General features: G+C 41.8%; 1 long non-coding RNA gene across 6 annotated transcripts in view; it reads right to left on the bottom strand.

Moving 5' to 3' along the window:
* Positions 1-22,097, bottom strand: part of LOC111560878 — a 214,076-nt gene that overhangs the window by 116,795 nt on the left and 75,184 nt on the right. Inside the window, exons 2-3 of one of the 6 annotated variants that reach the window (XR_002743105.2) lie at positions 10,452-10,594; positions 9,901-10,025 (exon numbers count right to left, since the gene is read on the bottom strand). The exons of the other annotated variants lie outside the window; for them this stretch is intronic. This is a non-coding gene — a long non-coding RNA (uncharacterized LOC111560878). The remainder of the gene's footprint in view (positions 1-9,900; positions 10,026-10,451; positions 10,595-22,097) is intronic. 6 annotated transcript variants of the gene reach the window in all.

Below are 22,097 nucleotides of genomic sequence, written 5' to 3'. Positions count from 1 at the left end.
TTGGAGATGCTAGTCCCTGGGGAAACAAAGATGAATGACTTCTGTCCTAAGAGCTCGCAGTCTAATGGGGAAACAGATATTTATACAGAAAACAGATATTTATACAGAAAAACTGTAGTAAAGATTATCTTAGGAGTACACTGTGGTAAATATAGAAGTATAAATAGTAGGCTAGGAGCAGAAAAGAGGAAGGAGGCAACTCTGCCAAAGAGCTTCAGGAAGGCTTCACAGAAGTGACTCTGGGGCGCCTGGGTAGCCCAGTCAGTTCAGCATGTCGGCTCAGGTCACGAACTCACCGTTCACGGATTCGAGCCCCACATCGCGTTCCGCATGCTGACAGTGTGGAGCCTGCTTGGGATCCTCTCTCTCTCTCCTTCTTTCTCTACCCCTACCCCGCTCACTCTCTCTCTCTCTCTCAAAGTAAATAAATAAACTTAAAAATAAAATAAAATATTTTTAAGTGATTTTGAGGTTGGTATTCAGTGATGAATAGAGGTTTTCTAGATGTGTAAATGGAAAAAGAACATGCAGACAGAAAGCCTAGCTGTGTAAACATGCAGTGGTAGAAATTAGTGAGAGCTGAGTGTGAATGCTTGCACAGTAAATTGAGGAGGGCTAGGTAGAAATTGACAAGGGATAAAGCCAGACAGGTTGAGTCTATAGGGAGCCAGGTTGTATTCAGTCCCTGAAAGACAGACTCAAAAGGGGCAACTCCTCCGTCTTCTCTAGGACGCCTTCCCTAAGGGGGATGAACCACCCCTGCCCCAGCCTCCCACAGCACAATCTACACACTTTTTAGATTGAAATGATCTGTCATGCTTGCAACTTTCCTACTAGACCATAAGCTCATCAAGGGCAGAAACTCTTACTCACTTTTCAGCACAAGGTCTGGTATATGGTAAGCAATGAATAAATGTTTGCTGAACCGAGGGAGCTGAGGAGGTCTTTCTAGCCTAAGATGTGTAGTGGGGAGGTCTCCAGCTGGTGTGTTTAGCCCCACCTAAGGACAGATGCTGGGCTTTTCTTTGTCTCCCTTCCTCTCTTCTCTCCTACCATTCCACCAAATATCTGGAACCCCATCTGCCAGCTGCAGGGCTCTGAATATGCCGAGATTTGGGAAGGGGGAGGGGTGTTGTCCATAGCAGATAAATTAAACAGAATAGCTGTTGTTCTTCCATTTCTTTGGGGTTTTTTGGGGGGGTGGATTTCTTTCCAATAAGGAAGAAGCAGGAAATCTAAGTGCTCCTGCGGTGTGGTAGAAAGTTGAGGGGTAGAAAAGTATTGAAGACTTGAGTGATAGGTAAGATTAAAGAAGCTTAGGGGTGCCTGGGTGGCTCAGACGGTTAAGCGGCCGACTTCAGCTCAGGTCATGATCTCGTGGTCCGTGAGTTCAAGCCCCATGTCAGGCTCTGTGCTGACAGCTCAGAGCCTGGAGCCTGCTTCCGATTCTGTGTCTCCCTGTCTCTCTGCCCCTCCCCCGTTCGTGCTCTGTCTCTCTCTGTCTCAAAAATAAAATAAACGTTAAAAAAAAATTAAAAAAAAAAAAAGAAGCTTAAAAAAAGTGGGGAGGGGGAAGGTATTCCCAGGCCTCGATAAACTCAACCATCCATTTTCTCTACTCTTCAGTCCAGGGTTGTGAGAAGATGCAAAAAACATATGCAGAATTGTGCTGATTTCTCACTGTAGCACCACATGTGAAATGATGCCTGGGCACATTTTAAACACCAGTTTTACTTATTTATTATTTTAAAAAACATTCTCTTTTTTAAACAATTTTTTAAGGTTCATTTATTTTGCGAGAGAAAGAGCATGAGCGGGGGATGGGCAGAGAGATAAAGAGAGAGAAACCCAAGCAGGCTCCATGCAGTCAGTGCAGAGCCTGATGTGGGGCTTGAACTCACGCAACCGTGATCATGACCTGAGCCGAAATCAAGAGTTGGACACTTAACCGACTGAGCCACCCAGATGCCCCCCCAATTTTTTTTTTTTTAAAGAACATTATTTATTTATTTAAGTGAGCTTTATGCCCAGCATGGGGCTTGGAGTCCCAACCCTGGGACAAGAGTTGTGCATGCTTTACTGAATGAGTCAGCCAGCCTCCCCTTAAACACCTATTTTTTTCATTTAAATTTAAATTTTAATTTTAATTTTAATTATGTATGTATATATGTACGTATGTATTTATGTTTTGAGAGAGAGAGAGCTTGAGCAGAGGAAGGGCAGAAAGAGAGGGAGACACAGAATCCAAAGCAGGCTCCAGGCTCAGAGTTGTCAGCACAGAGCCTGACTCGGTGCGCCAGCTCACAAACGTTGAGATCATGACCTGAGCCTAAGTGAGACGCTTAACTGACTGAGCCACCCAGGCATCCCGAGGCACCAATTTTAAATGTGAACTGAAGCAGTTAGTTATGACTCAGCCTAACTCGTCTCTCTTCTGAAGAACCATTTAAGCTCTGTCCTAAGATTAACTGTCATATAACTGGAGACTGTAAACAATAAAGTGTGAAACTTACTTTTTCTTTAGAACTGGATATAACCACATCAACAAAGCACTGCTAGAATTGCTTTAAAAACCTGAACTGTCTGAATTTACTCCTTTATAAGTTGTGTAACTTCTACTATGCTCAACTATACGCGTACGGACTGTTCCTCACAAAGGGAATCCAGCCGAGGTGATTCAGTCAGTATACTGACTATACTCTTCTTTCCTTCCTATGCTGCATTCTCTTCTGAAAAAAATGGGCTGAAATATCAATGATGATGCCACCATTCATTGCCATCTCCATCACATTTCTGGAATAGGAGTATCCCTAGAAACAGTGCTAAGGCAAATGTTATGATGGAAGGCTTTATTGGGAGGTACAACGCCAGGGTATTAAAAGTGAGGGAAAAGAAGAAGTGAGGCAGAGAAGAAAGAAAATCAGGTAAAACATGATCGACGGTGAATTGACCACAGCATAATAAGAAAACCCAGCCATTGAATGATGGGAGACATCTTCCAGGCAGGGAGCATGGAACTGCCTGTTAGTCCCAATCTCTCACTGGTTAAAGTGAGAGAAAAACACTTCTTGTTAACCAGCTCCACTGGCCATCTGCCTAGTAAGCCAAATCTGATGCCCCAAGATGTAGTGACGCATTTGGGTCCACAAGTGATGGGACAAGCCAGAGTCTCTGTGAGTATGGCAGGATGAGGTCTGGCTACTGGAACTGCTATGACTCCCAATGCGGGGAGTCCTAGGCCAGAACTAAGAAAGTTTTAGAACCTCCAGCAGTTTTAGAAGACAAGGCACTAACAATAGTGGTGGCCAGGTTGCCTATTGAACAAGCAGAGGAGCGTCGGGAAGGCACACAGGCCAAGCAATTCTAGGGAGGTCCATAAAATGGGTCTGAAACACACGGAGTCGATGGATATTGCTACCAAAAAACTACAAAATAACTAAAATCTCATCTCTTCTCAGTGCTTGCTAACATGAAAACACAGCAAAATTCCTGTTTTTGATGACTCAATCCCATAAGAAAAGTTAACCAAGGTAGGCATTTCCATACGTTTACATGGGAAGGCTATCAATGATGATAAGGCAAATAGGCACAGAATGCCACAGCAGTGTGTTCATATAAGACAAAAGGGGCTTATTATGATCACCCACTGGGAAAAGGAAACAGCTTTGTTTTATAGAATGACGATCATTATATTTGGATTTACATGGAGTTAACATTTACCTGATCACTCAGAAGTAGTTTATTTCTAGACTATTATGTCAAGGAAATTTGTCACACAATCTCAAAACTCACAAAGTCAAAAAGCAATAGTCGCCTCACCATGCACAAACAACATAACACACACACACACACACGCACACACACACACGCACACACACACACAGACAGTATGGTGCAGGTTTCCTCCACTGCATCAAAGTAGAGCATTCCTATGGAATCTTTTGTAAATGAAATGGCATTAAAAGAAGTGATTACCAGGAATTCAGATGAAAAACTTTTGAGCATTCTCAGACCTGAAGGCTATACACTCTCTTAAGACTTTCCTGATACCTTAGAACACATCTTGCTAATGGATGCGCAAAATGAATCGAGATAAAGCACAGATGCTCACAGACACTGTTCAAAGCTCTGGCCAACTTGGCGTTGAGATGCTAAGTGTAGTTCCCAGAGGAGCTTGACAGGGCCATCCTTGCTGCTTGGGGTACACGCTACCTCTGTAAGGCCTCCCTGCAAAACAAATGTTGAATGTTGTTTTCACTTTTCACCTTTTTCCATAAAAGCAAGAATCCTCTTTGAATTTCTTTTGGTTAGGGAAAACAGGCACTAATGCAGGCTTTTCCTAAAAGCAAAGTAGAGAACATTAGAAAAGCCGGGGGGATACCTAAGTGATGGTTATGTTAATTAGCTTGATGGTCGTGATCTTTTCACAATGTATAAATTTGTCAGAACATCAAGTTATAGGGGTGCCTGACATTTAAAAAATGTTTTTTTAAAAAAGGAGCACCTGGGTGGCTCAGTCGGTTAAATGTCTGACTTCCGCTCAGGTCATGATCTCACGGTTGGTGGGTTCGAGCCCCAAGTCAGGCTCTGTGCTGACAGCTCAGAGGCTGGAGCTTGCTTGGAATTCTGTGTCTCCCTCCCTCTCTGCCCTTCCCTCTCTCTGTCTCTCAAAAATAAATAAACATTTTTAAAAAGTTATAGGGGTACCTGGCTGGCTCAGTGGGTAGAGCATGTGATTCTTGATCTTGGGGTAAGTTTGAGCCCCACGTTGGGTGTAAAGATTACTTAAAAGTAAAATCTTTAAAAAATCAAGTACGGGCCCCTGAGGGGCTCGGTCAGTTAAGCGTCCCACTCTTGATTTCCTCTCAGGTCATAATCCTGAGGTGGTGAGATGGAGCCCTTCTTCAGCCTGGGCAAGGAGTCTGCTTAGGATTCCCTTTCTCCCTCTCTTTCTGCCCCTCCCCCCCTCAAAAAATAAAAATAAAGGGGCACCTGAGTGGCTCAGTTGGTTAAGTGTCTGACTTTGGCTCGGGTCATCATCTCGCGTTGGTTGAGTTCAAGCCCCAAGGGAGGCTCTGTGCTGATAGCTCGGAGCCTGGAGCCTACTTCTGATTCTGTGTCGCTCTCTCTGTCTGTCTGCCCCTCCCCCGCTGACACTCCGTCTCTCAAAAATGAATAAACATTAAAATTTTTTTTAAAAATTAAAAGTAAAAGTAAAAAACAATAAAGTTGTAAACTTTCAATATATACAATCTTTATATGCCAATTATATCTCAATAAAACTTTAAACAATATGGAATCAAAATTTTTAAGTAAGTCCTATGCCCAGTGTGGTGTTTGAACTCACAACCCTGAGATCAAGAGTTGCATGCTTTACTGGGGCGCCTGGGTGGCGCAGTCGGTTAAGCGTCCGACTTCAGCCAGGTCACGATCTCGCGGTCCGTGAGTTCGAGTCCCGCGTCGGGCTCTGGGCTGATGGCTCAGAGCCTGGAGCCTGTTTCCGATTCTGTGTCTCCCTCTCTCTCTGCCCCTCCCCCGTTCATGCTCTGTCTCTCTCTGTCCCAAAAATAAATAAATGTTGAAAAAAAAAAAAAAGAGTTGCATGCTTTACAGGCTGAGCCAGCCAGGCACCCCAAATAAATCAATTTTTTTAATGAAAAAATAATGGTTGTTTAATAGACCCTTGTTATGTATGTAGTTTGAACACAGTTTAGGATAGGGTAGGATAGGATATGATAGGAAAGGGTATGATTGAATAGTTAGGACAAAAATGTGTCCATGTGTTATGACCACGCCTTATACAATATATACGTTTACTTCTTTTTCATGTGGGTCAATGTGGAAACAACTTACGGCTGGTGTGACAGTTCCTTGGTCATCTGCAATCTAGACTACTCTCACTTTTCACTCTACTAACTCCCAAGTGTGGCGTTGACTACATAGTCTAAGACGACAACTCAGCCATCACATCTACCTTCTAAACAACTAGATGGACAAAAGCAGTGGAGGGAGAAAAGGGAGAAGGACACCACTTCCTTTAATAGCACTTCTTAGAAGTTATACACATCATTCCCTCCATAGCCCATTGTCCAAAAGCCAGTCATATAGCCATGTGTAGCTCTAAGGAAGACTGAAAAATTTTGCCTTTTTCCTGGATAGTCTTATGTCCAGATAAAAATCTGGAGCTATTACCACAGAAGAAAGGGATCTCACAGGACAAGTACCCTTTGTGCCACAGCCTGGGTTTCTTAATTGAAGATCATTCAAAGATCCCAGAGCAAACCTAACAAAAAGTTAAAACTACCAAATTTGTATCTCATAAAGTTCATTTTGCTCACTGATTAAGGAGGGAAAAACAGTGTTTTAAGTGTCGGCTCTAGAAGCAGCATTGTTCAAAAGGGTTATATACAAACACTAGTAACTAAAGACGAATTCAAGGTAGCATATAATCCACTTCACGTGGCTGTTACAGTGGTTAAGACTTGATGAAGTAGGAAACAGCTGGTTATGTGGACACATGTCCTTCAACCTCAAGGAACTCTCCATTCTCCCAACTCCTAGAATGTTCTTCCACCAAGATCCTTGACCTCCAGGTCTTTCCCATCCTTCAGAAAAAGACTCAAAGGTCGCCTCCTAGGAGGTGCCAAATTTAAAATAGGATCCTTTCCAGGAACTCCCTAGTTCCTTGAGGGCAGGGACCTTGTCTGTCTCACTCATTACCATGTCTTGCTAGCCTAGAATGGTACCTGGCACATGGCAAGCATTCATTAATTTTTGTTGAATGGATGAATAAATACATGAATGAAGGAGTCCTCCTAGGGAAAAATCCCACTGCAATATGAATGAGTATGACCACAGGATGTTGTGTCCAATTCCAGCTAGCCTTTCAGTGGTAATCCTTCTCCTCCATTCTCAGTCACATCCCTCTTCCAGCCCTCTCGGCAGTGATGCCAAACCATTTTTTCCTCCTTCAACATTTCAGACTAAAAAAATACACGCATGAAAAGAAGCCAGCAGTCCAGAATCTCCTCATCTTCCCATTCTGGATTGTTCAAATATAGCCTAACCTATGGCTGTTTCCAAACTTAGGTATAAACAGACAAAACTGCCCTCCATCCTCCGGTCCTCAAGCCCCTGCCCTCTCTGTTCCTTGCAACAAAGCTCCTCCAAGTAGCTCACACTCAACACCCCTCCTTGCTCACCTCCCATTAACTCCCCACGGGAACTGTGTTCTGACTCAAGCCTTCCTCACACTAACCAACCATCAGTCGGTACCAGTAGTTCAAATTGCCCTCGTTTTACTAGATGTCTTGGGCATCAGTGGTGCTCTCTTCCCTTGACCTCCAGGATCACTCTCTCCTTGTTCTCTTTTTCCTCTGACCTCTTTTCAGCCTCCTTTGCTGATTCTTCCCTCTGTCCACCCAAGCATGCTGGTATTACCCAAGGTCTTCTCCTCCACCCTCTCCTGGTCTTCTTCGATGCAGAAAAAAAAATGGAAGTGAAATCTCATCCCACTTCCATGGTATTAGCACTCACATGTACTCTGAGAACTCCGAAATATCTCTAGTCCATGAGTTTCCATCCATCCATCTGTCCCGCTGACATCTGCAGCCGCATGTTTTACAGCACTTTGAACTCAACATATTCCACGTTAAGTTCATTATCTAGTATCCCTACCCCATTCCACCTTTCTTCTTTATTGCTATTTTGATGAATCACCTCACCATCTAACCAGATGCCCAAACCGGAAAATTTTAAGTCTTAGTGTTCCCCTTCTGCACTAGCTGTGTCCTTTACCCTCTTAATTTTTTTTGTTTGTTTTAAGTAGACTCTACCTCCAATGTGGGACTCAAACCCACGACTCCAAGATCAAGAGTCACGTGCTCCACAGGCTGAGCCAACCAGGCACCCCTACCTTCTTCTTCTTAAATGCCATTCTCTTACTCCATTGCCAGACAGACCACCGGCCCCTCAAAGTAGGATTTATCCTCTCCATTTTTGTGTATCCAGGGATAGTAAAGCTACCAAAAGGGGTGGGAAGGAGGAAGATTATAAAATGTTTATAATCAGCTCTTAAAGATACTCATTCATTCACAAAATATATATTTCACACTTAATATAGATCAGAAACATTTATGAGTCGCTTAAATTATCACCTCTTTTGTAAATGAATATTCTTTGCCTTAATGATTGCCTGCTTGCTAGCTAGCATGTTTAATAGCCTGTAAAAATCCAAATCCTCCAACTTAAAACTGTTATTAACAAACACCATTGTTACTATTTTATAGTAAGGCTAGGGAACCAGGCCAACAATCAGAAGCCATTCACAGAAATGTTCGGCAAAAATTCTGACTTTAAGACTTGCGTATTGCATCGTTTAATTAGAAAGGAAATCTTGAAATATACCTGATCCTGCAAAGTAATTCTGTCCACAAAATGGGCAAAGGGAGAGATTTCCCATTTTGTACGCCAACCCATAATTTGGTAGGAGGGGTGTAGGCTATTTTAATTAATTATTGCAAATTAAATATTTCAACAACTTGAAGTGAGCCCTTAAAAGAATGAAAAAATGTACATAGCTCCCCTCTGCTAAAACTGCAGTTGATGATAGAATTCCTACTGTCTAATCTATAAAATAAAACCCGAGTTTTCAGCTAATTCCGTTTTCTCAAACACAAAAAACAGTGCCACCCCAGTTAGATGCTTTAACATGCACGTTAATTTCCACTCACAGCTGTGGCAATTAGAAAGTGTACTTAATGGAGTGTCATGTTAATTGTTTTCAGAGTTAACCAATTTCTCCATTTAATTGTCAATTGATTAACCTATTGAAATGTTAAGTGACTCAGTTTCCTTCCAGAGTAAACAGCAGCAGCATATGGTAGCTTCATCAGCCGAAGGCAGCACTCATTTGCTCGGATTCAATGTGCTGGTATTTTTCTACACCTCCCTGAGCTTTTAATTAGATGAGGCAATGTTACATGTATTTGTCTGCTGGAAAGGTTATCAGTGCCGCAGCTGACCTGCAGAGGCAAGGTTGAGTCTAGCAGCTTTAATAGAAACGGTTTTCAGCTATGACTGTTGTACTTGATTGCATTGTGATGGTAATTAACTCAAGACTGCTTTCCTCAGCGTGTGTGTATGTGTGTGTGTGTGTGTGTGTGTGTGTTTCCTGTAGCACTAACTATGCAATGAGATGTTTCCTCTGTCATATATATGCACTTATTAAGCACTCATTGGATTCTAATAAGCATGCAAATAGTCAAGAGTTTCTTTAGGCTAATACCACACTAACTCAGATTGTGGTTGCCATTAAATAAGTACGATGTTGGTCGCCTGCAGCACATTTTGCAGAGAAACAGCCAGCTCCCTTCGGTAGAATTTTGCTCCTTTATTTTCATGGTGTCTCATTCCCTCGGATCTTTACAACCATAAAGTAAAAATTATTTTATGTTTTCAATTTAAGAATGGAGGAGGCCGTAGCGTGCTGGGGGAGCGACACTTGATTCAGAAGCAGTTTTCCAATGCTCCCAAGGGAGATCACCGTGTTTTGGTGACCAAATTGGTAGCAAGGTCTTGGTGGTGAACTATTAACTCAGTCTTCTCATCTCTTGCACGCAGTTCTCTGACTCTGGGTGTGTGCAGCTCGCGTGTGTGTTTTTACTGTACCACACTATTGTTTAATTACGAGCCAACCCACAACTGAGCCAGCATTATCATCCTTGATAATGTTGGTAGCCCACAACTGAGACAAAATGATTACAAACCTATGTTGTGTTCAATAGTTCTTTAGGGGATTTCTCTCTTAATAGTTCTGGCTCATTCATGTTTGATTCAGCACATTTGTTCTTTAAAAAAGGCATAGCTTAGAAGAGTTTCAGGGTGGGTTAATAACTCAACTGAAAATGGCCGCTCGCATTGTAAAAGCTTGTTCCCGCAGTTGCTTGGGGCTTTTCTTCAGTTTTGCCGCTCTGCAGCTTTGGCCCAGTTGGTAAACAGCTTAAGTCCAGACATCTTTTCATTCTCTGAGCAGCGGATTGAAATAAAAATGCATATAAGTGGCGACTGACTGGCGCTGGCCTAACAATAGCCTGTAACATTATGCAAGGGTATTTACATAGGAATAAGGCCTCACTAAAGGAGATGGGGCAATTAATGGTGTGGGCCACACATATAAGGAAAGTTTGTCCAATCCTTTCCTCAATAAAGATCTTTTGTAAAGTGCTATGGAAACTCATGGAGGCCCCAAAGAGATTAAGGGGAGGACTTTTCTGGGATTTTGAAAAACTACATATAGAGTATACGTAGAGTATATATAGAGAGAGTGTGTATATATATGTATATACATAGAGAGAGAGAGAGTTTCAAAAAGCCAAATTATATTAAATAAGCGCACTGAAAAGAAGGTGAATTCTGTGTTGTTTTGATCATTTGGGGATTGTTTCTCTAACCCTGTGAAAGAAGGTTGGTCCTGGGTTTCGGCCTCCTCTCTTCATTTTCTTTCTTCCTTTTTTCCTTTTCTTTTGGTGATGTTTCTTGAGCAGAACATCGGCTCTGAGATAAGCAAGCTCCTTCGTTATCTTGTTTCCTGGGTCTGAAACGGAAGCATCGTCTTTAAAATCTTTGAAGAGTTTGGCTGTACTTCTTATTTCGAGTAATGATTTAGCAGTGGGAGGAAAACTTTGCCCAGTGACCAGGCCTGAGGGGGAAAACTCTTAAGATTTTCAGGAGTGCCGGGCAGCTGGCCGCCACAATGAAAGCAAATCGCAAAAGCAGGGAGGGCCCAAAAGCAAACGCAAGGAGTGTGCCGTAGGAGGATGTGAAAGTCTGAATTCAAACCTAGACCTTTTTACAGATATAGATCATAAGAGAATAAAGATTTTTGTCAGTACACGTCAAATTTAAAAAGTCCAATGCCTGAATTATTTTCATCCCAATACCGTTCCGATATATTGTCATTGATCTTTTTTTTTCTTTTTTGGAAGTAGAAAGTCCTCCTCCGCCCCCCCCCACCCCTACCCCCACCCCTAGCCCACCAACCCCAGCAGTAAAAGACAAATCTGTGTAGCTCTGCCACATGTTTTCATTCTTATCAGAGACTCACCATCTGCTTCTGCCCTTGGCCAGATAGCATTACTGTTATTATTACTTCGGATCAGAATACTTTTAATAAAGTATCATCAGCACTCGAAAAATAAGAGACAAAGGAATAACCCAAGCCCTCTTTGCATGTTTTATGACCAATTAAAGCACTTACTACCTATTGTAAGCAAAGCACCTCAGTTCTCTTTTTTCTTTGCTAATGTTTTATCTCACTCAAAGGACATTTTCTAAGGAAGCAGAACTTTGGCCAGGAGTGTTCAAGCTCTGTTCACACTTGCTAGTAAAACTGTTCTTACTTCCAAAGTTGCTTTTGATTCCATTTTCTCATTTATAGTTGGTTCATGAAATTCCCGTTCACATAGAAGGAGTGAAATAAAATCTTAATGTGATAACGCATAAGCTTTGGATGCCTGTGTGTGTGTGTGTGTGTGTGTGTGTGTGTGTGTGGCATACAGAGAAAGTGATTTCAGCTGCAGCCCTTTCGAGCAGGCAGAAATCAATGCCTCATTCAGGACTATTGATCAGTACTAAATTAATTAGACTCCGAGGCTTATGGCAGTTGATAAGACAACTTGTTAATTTAGTCAATGATAGTGTTTTCCCTAAAGCGGCAAATACCCTCTTCTTTAGAAAAGGCATTTCTAACACTTGCTGCCAGTTCTCCTTTTATTTTCACTTTTCATCTTTCTCGTTTTCTTTTTCTGGGACAAGAGTGTTTAGAGGTAAGTGGGTTGTGGGTGTGGGGAGGAGATCAATAGGTAAGGGAGTGCTGTAAAAATGTAACCGCTGAGGACGCAGTCTGGTATATTCACTAACCCACTCCCATTTCTAGCCCCTCGCCTAACGTCATTTCGGGATGAAAGAAAGCAGCCAGATTATAACCTGGGACATGGATTTCCTGTGGGGCTTTGGCCGCAGAAGGCCACTCCAGCCCTACGAGGATGTTCATTTGGAAGGGGCTACTTCCTCAACCTGCATTTAGGATTGACTGATACATACGGATTGCTTTTGCTTTTCATTTAAACCTGCAACAGTGATGGTCATAGTCAATAACAAAGACTTGGGCCCGGTCGGTAATGCAAACTGTGAATGGAATGAAGGTATCCCAGAATGCCCCGAACATAGGGCAGTACTTCCTGCTGGCTTGGAAGGACAAAAGGACAAAGCCCGGGAGTGTAGGGGTCCCACCAACAGCTCTTGGAGGCAACAGCCTGCTATCAGCAGCGCTCCAACCCTCTGAGAATGCTAATAAGCTAGTGAAGAGCTCAGCTTTCTTGCCATAATTCTATAGTGTGGTTGAGGACCCCATAGTGCTCACTAAATAAAGACAACTAATTGAGAATTTTTTGCACATTTTGCCCAGGGGACTTGTTGTTCACTCGATTCTTTGGGGAGAATGTACCCCTACTGACAAGAGGAACTGATGGTTTTGGCAGGCCTCATGTTACTCTTCCCGGGTCTAAGACTGACTTTCGAAGTATGACAAAAATGTTTAATTTTGATTTCTTTTAATTATGTTGCTGGGAATTATTTGAGATCTCAAAGAATAGACGTTCCAGTGTTCGTCGGGAAAAAAAAAAATGCTGGCAGAGTTTTTTGAATCAGAGCCCTGTTTTTTCTTTTACTTTTTTTTTTTCTCTTAAATTGTATTTTCTGTGGTGAGGCCTACATTTTTGTGTCTGCAGGTGACACGTTGATTGAAACTAAAATTAATAAATCAGCTGAAAAGCTCACACCTACAGCTCACAGCAGGGCCTGGAAAACACGTTTATAAAGGGAGCTTTATGCCCTCATATAAAGAAGGAATAAATTACAGAAGCACTTGTTGCCCTGAGACTCGATTTTGCTTTGCAATCTGGTATCTTATTTTTGGAGGCTTATTGTTAATCAACAGGTTCCTGGTTGCTTTAGCAGGTGACTTTGCTATTAATCTCTTACTTGACCATTATAGCGTATTAATGAGGAGGTTTCTAGTTGTGGTTCTATCTTCGGACCAAGGAATTAGTTTAAAAGGTGCACTTTTTACTCAATGGCTTGCAGTTAGCCATGTTGAGGACCAAATGCAAAGTAGCATTTTCTACAGCTTGTGTAGTATTAAGGAGTGTTTTACTAACATATGTGTCTTACTGTGCTTTTCTTCTCTCCTACACTTATTCCTTCACCATGGAGGGCAATTATGGAACTTACCAGTAGTCTCTGTTCATTTTTTTTAACAAAATAAAATTATATATAAATAACAAAATGATATCCTTTCTTATTAATGTGCACCCTCGTTTTAATTAAACAATGTCAATTTTCTTTGGAGGTGTGTTTGGAATTAAAATGTATGATTTGGGAAGGCAAGACATTCAACATTTCTCACCAGAACTGGATTAATAAATGTCATTACAAGTGCAGGAATTTAACCATCACATTTCCCTTTAGAATCTGAGGTAATTGGAAATGTTTAAGCTTGACAAAAGAAGGAAGTAAATATACCTATGGGGGTAGTTTAGAAATATAAAGAAGAACTGAGGATTTAAGTCTTAAATTTGTAATTACAAGGATCTCCAAAGCACATAATGGTGCAAAACAGCCCAGACAACCCGGCATATGAGAAGAGCCACTTTGTTGCAGTCTGCAGATATTTCAAAGGACATCCTCTGGCAAAGCATTATTATTATTGTTGTTCATCTCCTTTCAAATCTTCAGGGCAGTCTGGTCCACCCCTCATGCATGCTGTCTTTTTTCTAAACCTAAGAAATGTCAAGCTTGTGCTTTTCTTCTTTCTAACTTTTTAAAATTAAAGGTTGGTGTCAGTTGAGGCACATTTGATATCACTGTCTACCTTGCCTTATTTTTTTAAATGTTTATTTAGTTTGAGAGAGACTGAGTGCAAGCGGGGGAGGAGCGGAGAGACAAGGAGACACAGAATCTGAAGCAGGCTCCAGGCTCCGAGCTGTCAGCACAGAGCCCGATGCAGGGCTTGAACTCATGAGCCTTGAGATCATGACCTGAGCCGAAGTCGGACACTTAACTGACCGACCCACCCAGGCGCCCCTCTATCTCGCTTTTCACACTAAGCCCTGAAGTATCTTCATTCTGCAGGTTAAGGTCAACACCATCATCTCTTTCGGTAAGGAATTTTCTGGTTAGGTTTCTGGAGACGAGGAGCTGAGTTTGAGGTGTTAGCAGAAAGGTAGAAAGCTAACCACAGGAATGCCTGACAATGAACGTTAACAGAAACATCAGATTTGACACTACTTACGAAATTTTTGTTCATAAAAAATGCATACTAACAAAAAATCATCACCGTTATCTTACAGCTATAGTATTAGGCTTCTCCCACAGATGAGAGGAATTGGAAATACGCTGTCTTCTTAAAAGCGTTACTCAAGTTACCAGCTTAACTGTTCATTGTAATTACATACCAAGCTGACCACTTTATAGCGAGCGGGGGGGGGGGGGGGGGGGGGGACCTTCGCCTGCTTAAAGTCAATATCGATTGCCTGGAGCCTAGATCCTATTCTAAATTTTTTGTTCAGGCCAGTAAGCTAGGGAGAATTTTGGTAAGGATGGCCCCACTCACCTCCAACAAACAAGAAATTTAAGCAAAAATAATTGACTCTAGGTTTGCTTATCTTTTACAACTGAGAAAGAAAAAAAATCTATTCTACTCTGGACAGAAACAGTTTATGCCCCCAATGACACAAAACTAATCGCTTTAGGTTCTTGGTACAATAGAATAGTTATATATGGGGTGAGGGAAGGGTCTCTTGAGGAGTGAAAGGAAAAGGAGGAAATAAAATTCGTATTAAAATAAATTAAGGAAGTGGCTAGTGTATTCTAGGAACAGTCAGATTAATTCGTTTATATTTGTAGTACAAATTTCTAGAAAACAGAGTTGCAAATATATAGCCAAGTATTGCAGACTGTGGCTGCTCTAGCATGTGTTTATAAAGAAGGATGGTCACTATTAGAGAATGTTCCCCTCCCCCAGTTCTCCCTCAAGTACTTCCAGCTAGGGAGGTTTTCAGCCCTTTTGTCTTTTTACAACTTAGCAAGATCAGACACATTTCTGCAATGCATATGCAGATTTCACCTCTTGTTACTTTCTCTAATGAGCGTTCACTTAATCAATCTGACAGTAGCCTTTATCCCCCTCCCCCTTTTTTCCCTTCACATCCACTAAGAAGGTTTTCAGAAAAAAAGTGTTAACAGATTCAAGGGGGCATTAGCAACGGCCAAAATGGGGTGAATCGCAGGGCTTCACAATGACTACTCTCCAGCCACCCCTCTGTCCAGCTTCTGAAAACAGGAAGCAGGTCCGCCAGTCTCATAAGAAAGCATGTATTTTAATAGCTAACAGGAAATGATCGTCCTTTTCTGTTTAAGAATCGGAAACAATTAGTTTTTTTATCTAATAGAACACTTAAGCATAGAACTTTCCCATAGGCTCATACACCCATTCTGCCAAAACCACTTTTAAAAACTTGTGTGCGAGAGACACTCTTGCTATGAGACAAGAGCAACCAATCCACGTTGGCACTCTCCCATCACATTTCCCACTGGGGCACCCTAAGTCACATGACCATTCTTGCCCTTGTTAAACATCCCTCTGACCTGGAAGTGGACAGTGCAGGGATGGAGGGCAGGTGGGTTTCAGTCTGATGTAGTTCACTCTTCCCAGGGAATGGAAAGACAAGACAAGAGACAAATCCTAGTTCTTAATCCTATTCTCAATTTGGCCTCAATCCGAATCTGCCACCAGGTGATCGATCTAACATATAAGAGTGTATGGCCCAGCTCCTGAGAAGTAGCAGGTCCTTGCCTGCAGACAGCCAAAGTTTCAGCCCTCCTGCAGCCCCACCCTGCGAAGCCTGCTTTTACCTCTCATTCAGCTGCCTTCTCCTTCTTCTCACTCTGGCTCCCTCCAGCAGAACTCTCATCCTTAAATCTTAGTCAGTTCTGGGGTGCCTGGGTGGCTCGGTCGGTTGAGCGTCCGACTTCAGCTCAGGTCATGATCTCGCGGTCCGTGAGTTCGAGCCCCTCATCGGGCTCTGTGCTGACATCTCAGAGCCTGGAGCCTGCTTCAGATTCTGTACCTCCCTCTCTCTGCCCCTCCCCCACTCATGCTCTGTCTCTCTCTCTCTCTCTCTGTGTGTCAAAGATAAATAAACTTAAAAAAAAAATCTTAGCCAGTAATGTAACTCACCCCCTCAAGTCTCCTTCACTTGGCCAGGGCCAGAAAAATCACAGTAAAAGAAGGAAAAGGGGGTGGGTGGGGGGAAGCCCACCACTCCTTCCCTCACCCTGCTCTGTGCTTGGATGCTCTAGTTTTGCCTTTTCTGAGGATTCACAGTACCTTTCTCCCCAGCACCTACCCATTAAGTCCTACCAACAGCCAACTGTTCACCTTTTACATTCTAATTGAATAGGAAATTTGGTTTTAAGACAATCAGGGTCTGGTCCCTACTTAGAGATTCTCACCTGGGCTTATTAGGTCACTGACAAACCTTTCTCTTCCTGACCTTTTTGGTTAAAGGTGGGGATCTATACGACAGGTTGCCCGCCTCCTCTAACTTGAGTAGCCTGTTCTACTTGGCAAGCTGAACCCGCCTACCATACAGGATCTCCAGGTTGGTTGCCTCTGACGTCTGGGAATGAGCAATACTTTAGAGTTAGCACCCTGACTTCAACCAGGATCTCTTGAACTCTAAGGGCTGCACTAACATTTTCAAGAGGTAGAACTGAGTTGATCCACTGTCTGTATTACTTCGGTCATCTGAACTCTCTGCCTCTCATGGGAGAAGTGGAATGGTAGGTCCCATCCCAAGACCTATTGAACCAGAATCTGAATTTTAACAAGGTCCCCAGGTGATTCGTATGCACATTTCTTTAATCACCTGAGGATCTTTGAGAAGGCAGGGGATACAGAGTACCCTTGAGAGTCCTTTCAATTAATTTTCTGTCTTCTAATCACAATCCCTAATGAGGCAGAGAGGATATGGAGTTTGGGTTGGGACAGAGGGATGGTGGGAATCAGCAGTTATAACTCCATTATTACTAACCTGATTTTCTAATATGCTAATTTAAAAAATCATTTTGGTACATACACGGTTAAAAATATAGGCTATTAACTGGGTGTTGTATGGAAACCAATTTGTCAATAAATTTCATATAAAAAAAAAAAAAAAAAAAAAATATATATAGGCTATTAGGTCACTATTTCTTCTGGAAATATTTTTCTTTTGCAAAAACACCCTGAAATGGCTTCTACTGTATTGGTCTTTTCTGTTTAGTGACCTAGTAATTTAACCCTGATTTCTATTTTTTTTTAAATATTTTTTATGTTTATTTATTTTTGAGACAGAGAGAACCAGAGCATGAGTGGGGGAGGGGCAGAAAGAGAGAGGGAGACACAGAATCGAAAGCAGCCTCCAGGCTCTGAGCTGTCAGCACAGAGCCTGACCTGGGGCTCGAGCCCACGAACCGTGAGATCACGACCTGAGCTAAAGTTGGATGCCTAACCCACTGAGACACCCAGGCGCCCCCTGATTTCTATTTTTACCTAAGATTCGTTTCTATGTAAACTTCATTCCAGAAACCCTTGTAGTTTTCCTGAGTGTATAGAGGACCTTCTGGAGGGGTTCCTGGCACCTGCTACAGACGACATCCCTTGCAAAAGGTTTAGCCATTCTTTCTCCAACCCCTGACCGCTCTCTGCCCCCATGCCCCTGAGCAGAACAACAGTGAGTCAGGGCCGTAGTGGAAAGAGCAAGGGCCCCAGGGGAGGAGAGGCTGGAATTTACAAGGCTGGTTCCACCATAAAGAATGCCTGTGACCTCTGGCAAGCAATGTAACATTTCTCAGGCTCTGGATCGTGCTCTGGTGAAAAGGAGATGATAACTTGAAGGGTTGTTGCATTGATACAAGAGGTAAAACTTCAAAAAGGCCTACTGCAAAGTGGGAGGGTGGTAAAGGGGAGGAGAGGGTATTTCCCTTTGTCTTGTGCTTTCTTGGCAAGGCCTCTGAAGAGCTAGTCAAAAAGGAAGTTTGGCTCTCTCACCCCTAAGAGCAAAGGCGCTCGAGTTACTTGGAGGTAGGTGAGAACCCACGCTCCTTGGTTTGATGATTGTAAATAGTCCCCACTTATTAAACACCTGTGATGTGACCGTGACATTTGGCAAGTGCTTTAACCTTCCTGAACCATTCACCCCTGCTCTGTGAAATGGAGATTATAATGCCTAATAGGATTGTTGAGGTTGGTTAAAGAGCTTGCTTTATAATCATTATCTCATTGACTTCTTCCAACAACCCAGTGAAACAGGCCCCATGTGGCCCCATTTTACAGCTGAGGACATTGAGGTTTAGAGACATCAAGTAATTCACTCAGGGTCATGCAGCTCATAAGTAAGAACCAGGTTTGAAGTCTGGATCTCTTTAATCCAAAATTTATGTGCTCTCCATTGTTCTTCCTACACCTTAGGGAAACTGACAAGTCAAAGGGAGACCAGATAATGGGAATTACTTTAGTCTTTCCAATCCTTAGTAACATTTCAGTTCAATTCCAAGAAGGGCAGTGATTTTCAAACTTCTTATCTTTTTTAATCTGCCAAAAAAATCTGCAACTAACCAACAGGAGAAGTTTCCCCCTAAATGGTGTCAAATCTTGGCAGTATTTTAATAAAGCAGCTCTTTCACCTCTGAAGGATTATCAGGTTGGATGTCCAGAGCTGAGAAGTGGCAAGATTTGGTTCTTTACTCTGCCTTGCATAGAGTCAGGGCTTCAGGCTTCAGGAAGGACAATCTCCATCAAAGGTCAGCATGTGCAGGAGCAGACGGTGCTCAGAATTATGGGGATGTCATGAACCAAGGTGAATGGACTCCAAAGTTGAACCCTCATTAACGACAAGGTGAGTCGCCCTAATTCAGAAAGAAAGGGCCTAAGGAATGATGGGAAATCAACGTGCATCCCTTGGGGACCAGTTGCGGAAGGAAGAGGCAGAGCAAAAAGGTAGGGAAAGGGAGAAAAAGGGTTGTATAAAGAGAAGCAAGGGCTTGGTGTCCTTAAAAACACCACAAACCATCAAAACCCAGGCTGTGATGCCAAAGCAGCATCACGCATTTGCTCCGGCGGTCATCATCTGATGGCTTTGATCCGTACAGGTGGAAAATGTATTTCCTATACCATCTATTAAAGAATGGGTGGGTAGCTGTGGCACGTGAAAATGCTTGTGTCTACAAGTGATGTGCACCCACAGAGAAATATTCTTGAAAATCCAAAATGGAATTAGACTTGAGAACAACTGCATTGCAGGTGAAAATATGCCTCTTCTCCTTTGCATTGGGGGCAGCCTAGTTAGTAAAATGACCCTGAACCTAGTTAGGCTGGCCCTTCAAAACCCCAGCCTTGGATGGCTTCCCCGTTCCCTGCTATTTCCTAGAACTCGGGGGTGGGGGGGGGGGGGGAAGGGGGGGGAAGAGGGTGTACCTGTAAGATAATGTCAAGTTAAGAACAGCTTTCGAAATAGATAAAGGTCATTATTTGCTCTAAATTAGTGTTATTGAAGTACATGTTTTTACATAAAGTCCAAGAGAAGTATTTTAATTTTATTTACCTACAATGTAATAGCATTATGGCTGATAGTACGACAAGCTGCATTTTAGTGACCTTTTGATTTTTTTTTTTTTTTTAATGAAAGAAATTTGCTAAGATAGGCAACTTCCTTCTCCCTTACAGGACTTTTCTCTTTTTAGACATTTATTTCTTGCTCAGCAAAAATAACAAGGACTCCAGAACTCTGCTTTATTAATAAAGGTAGATGTAATTTGAGTGGTTGATGAAACCAAGATAGCTTTCCAATTCAAATAGTTTGAAATCTAACATGTCTGATATTTAGAGTGAAATATGAGCATCCTCCTATTTTTATAGGTAAAAAATTCTAACACCCTTTCCTAATAAAATTCTAAGCACAGCAATCTTTGCTCCAGGTTAATCAGCAAGGCATTGCGGTATTGAGGTTGCTCAACTCTTAAGGAACAATTTCCAGGCAAGCTCAGTCTCTTGGAAGCTGAACCCTGAAAATAAGAATACCCCAAATATTTCTGTTTGGGGATTGTGTATTGTTGTTACGTATTTTTCCCCCTTCGGATTGTTTTCTTTCCACGAGGCCGTGTCCTTGTCCCAAGAAGCCCCCTGGACTGGTAACTAACTCCCTAATCTGTCTGCATCCTGGTTTTATTAGGTGGAGGGCATCAAGTGATAATGTACGACTTTTTTTTTCTTTTTTTTAAAACCTAGACAGGTTTGTTTTTCTAACTGTCAGCAGTGTTTTGGCTATTTTGAGAATGTAGGACAGGGTTAAGGATTAGTACCAGCATTCTCTTTTCTGTGTATCAGAGCCGCTTAGCAGTAATTAATCAGGACATTAGGTTTTGTACTCTTGGTTCAGGTCATTTGCCTATGAGCTGCTCAAGCCTTTTACAAAGGCATACTGCATATGTTTCTGGGTACCTTTTTGAGAGAAGATTTAAATTGGCCAGATGAATAATACTTTGTTACAAGTGTTTTGCCCTAGGCAAAAAGGTTTTCTTCATATTATCATAGCCTGAAGCTGCAATGCTCAAGCTTGATGTGACTGGTGTTATTCTGTCACATGGCAATGATGTAAGAACAGGCCTCTCTGTGTCAGACAAATCTGGATTTAGGGGAATTATAGCAGATGTTGCAAAATGGCAACAGTTTAGCAAGTTCCTTTTATCCCACTGTTGGGAGGCCGGACTACTAAGTGTACTAGACAGAAAAGAATGTTTTCTTTGATCCTTTACACTCTAGGGTAGGGACTTCCCCAGTTAGAGAACATCGTTAATGATATAGTTATACAGTCACTGATGGATCAGAATACAGAATTAAGGGTAGGATTTCTTCTTCTTCTTCTTCTTCTTCTTCTTCTTCTTCTTCTTCTTCTTTTTGTATTTGTTTGGATTGAGCTTAGTTTTTGTGGTCATTTACATTATAAGCTTCAGAAACCCTCTAAGGTTTTATTCTTAGTAAAAAAAGCCTAATTGGGTAGAATAAACTGAATAACAATAACAAAAACTAAGCTGCACAAAAAATATTTTAACCTTGGCAACCCTATTCACTCACAGCTACTATGTACAGCTAAATTATACGAATTCTAAAAAAGAGAAATGTAGAAAATATAAGTAGATATTTTAATTCTCACATTCTAATAAGTATTAATGAATATATTCAACCACACTGAATACCGAGGTAATACTGCATTGCTACTGTTCAATGCAAGTCTTCGTTTCTTAAAAGAAAAAGCTATTTTCAAAAGCTTTGGATTTCAGGGATCTCGATTCTTTTATATTATACTCCTATAAAATTAATTCATACACACGATCAAGGTGAGTAGGTAGATGATAATGATATGGTGAAAAGAACAATCAGAAAACACATTCCTTGATGGAAGTGACGCCAGGTTTGACTTATGGGAAGTGTGTTGGTTGTTGCTTCTGTTCATTTCTAGGACTATCTCTGAGTCTCTAGAACCTTCTTTTGGAAATGCAGTGTTAAATATCACTACAGCAGGTTGTCCATAGAACTTTATAACATGCCTGCAAAAGACAGCACGTGCATGCAGGACCACAGGAAATAATTTCCCACCAGGTAAAGCTTTCCAATGATTATTTAAAACCCGCATGAGCATAATAAATTTGCTGTTGTTTATGCAAATGTTTATTGATCATTTCCATTGGGGCACTGGACGGTGAAATGTATGCAAACATTTAGACAATTTCTTTAACAGGCTTCTATCTTTTCAGAGTATTTTAAATATTTTGAAAGTATTTTTATTTGCAAATTGTGATCGCTGCTGGGAGCCCCCCGAAGTAATTAGGGTATCCTAATTTTTCAAACCGTCTGCAAGGAAACGAAGAAAAGAATGAACGTAAGGTATGTTTAAAGAACACCAATGTAGGTAGCCGTTACGTCTCACATTCTTTTGGAA

The sequence above is a fragment of the Felis catus genome, chromosome B3 (assembly GCF_018350175.1).
Source record: "Felis catus isolate Fca126 chromosome B3, F.catus_Fca126_mat1.0, whole genome shotgun sequence".
Classification (NCBI taxonomy): domain Eukaryota; kingdom Metazoa; phylum Chordata; class Mammalia; order Carnivora; family Felidae; genus Felis; species Felis catus.
Note: the sequence above shows the minus strand (reverse complement) of the source record. Positions and strands in the feature narration are given on the sequence as shown.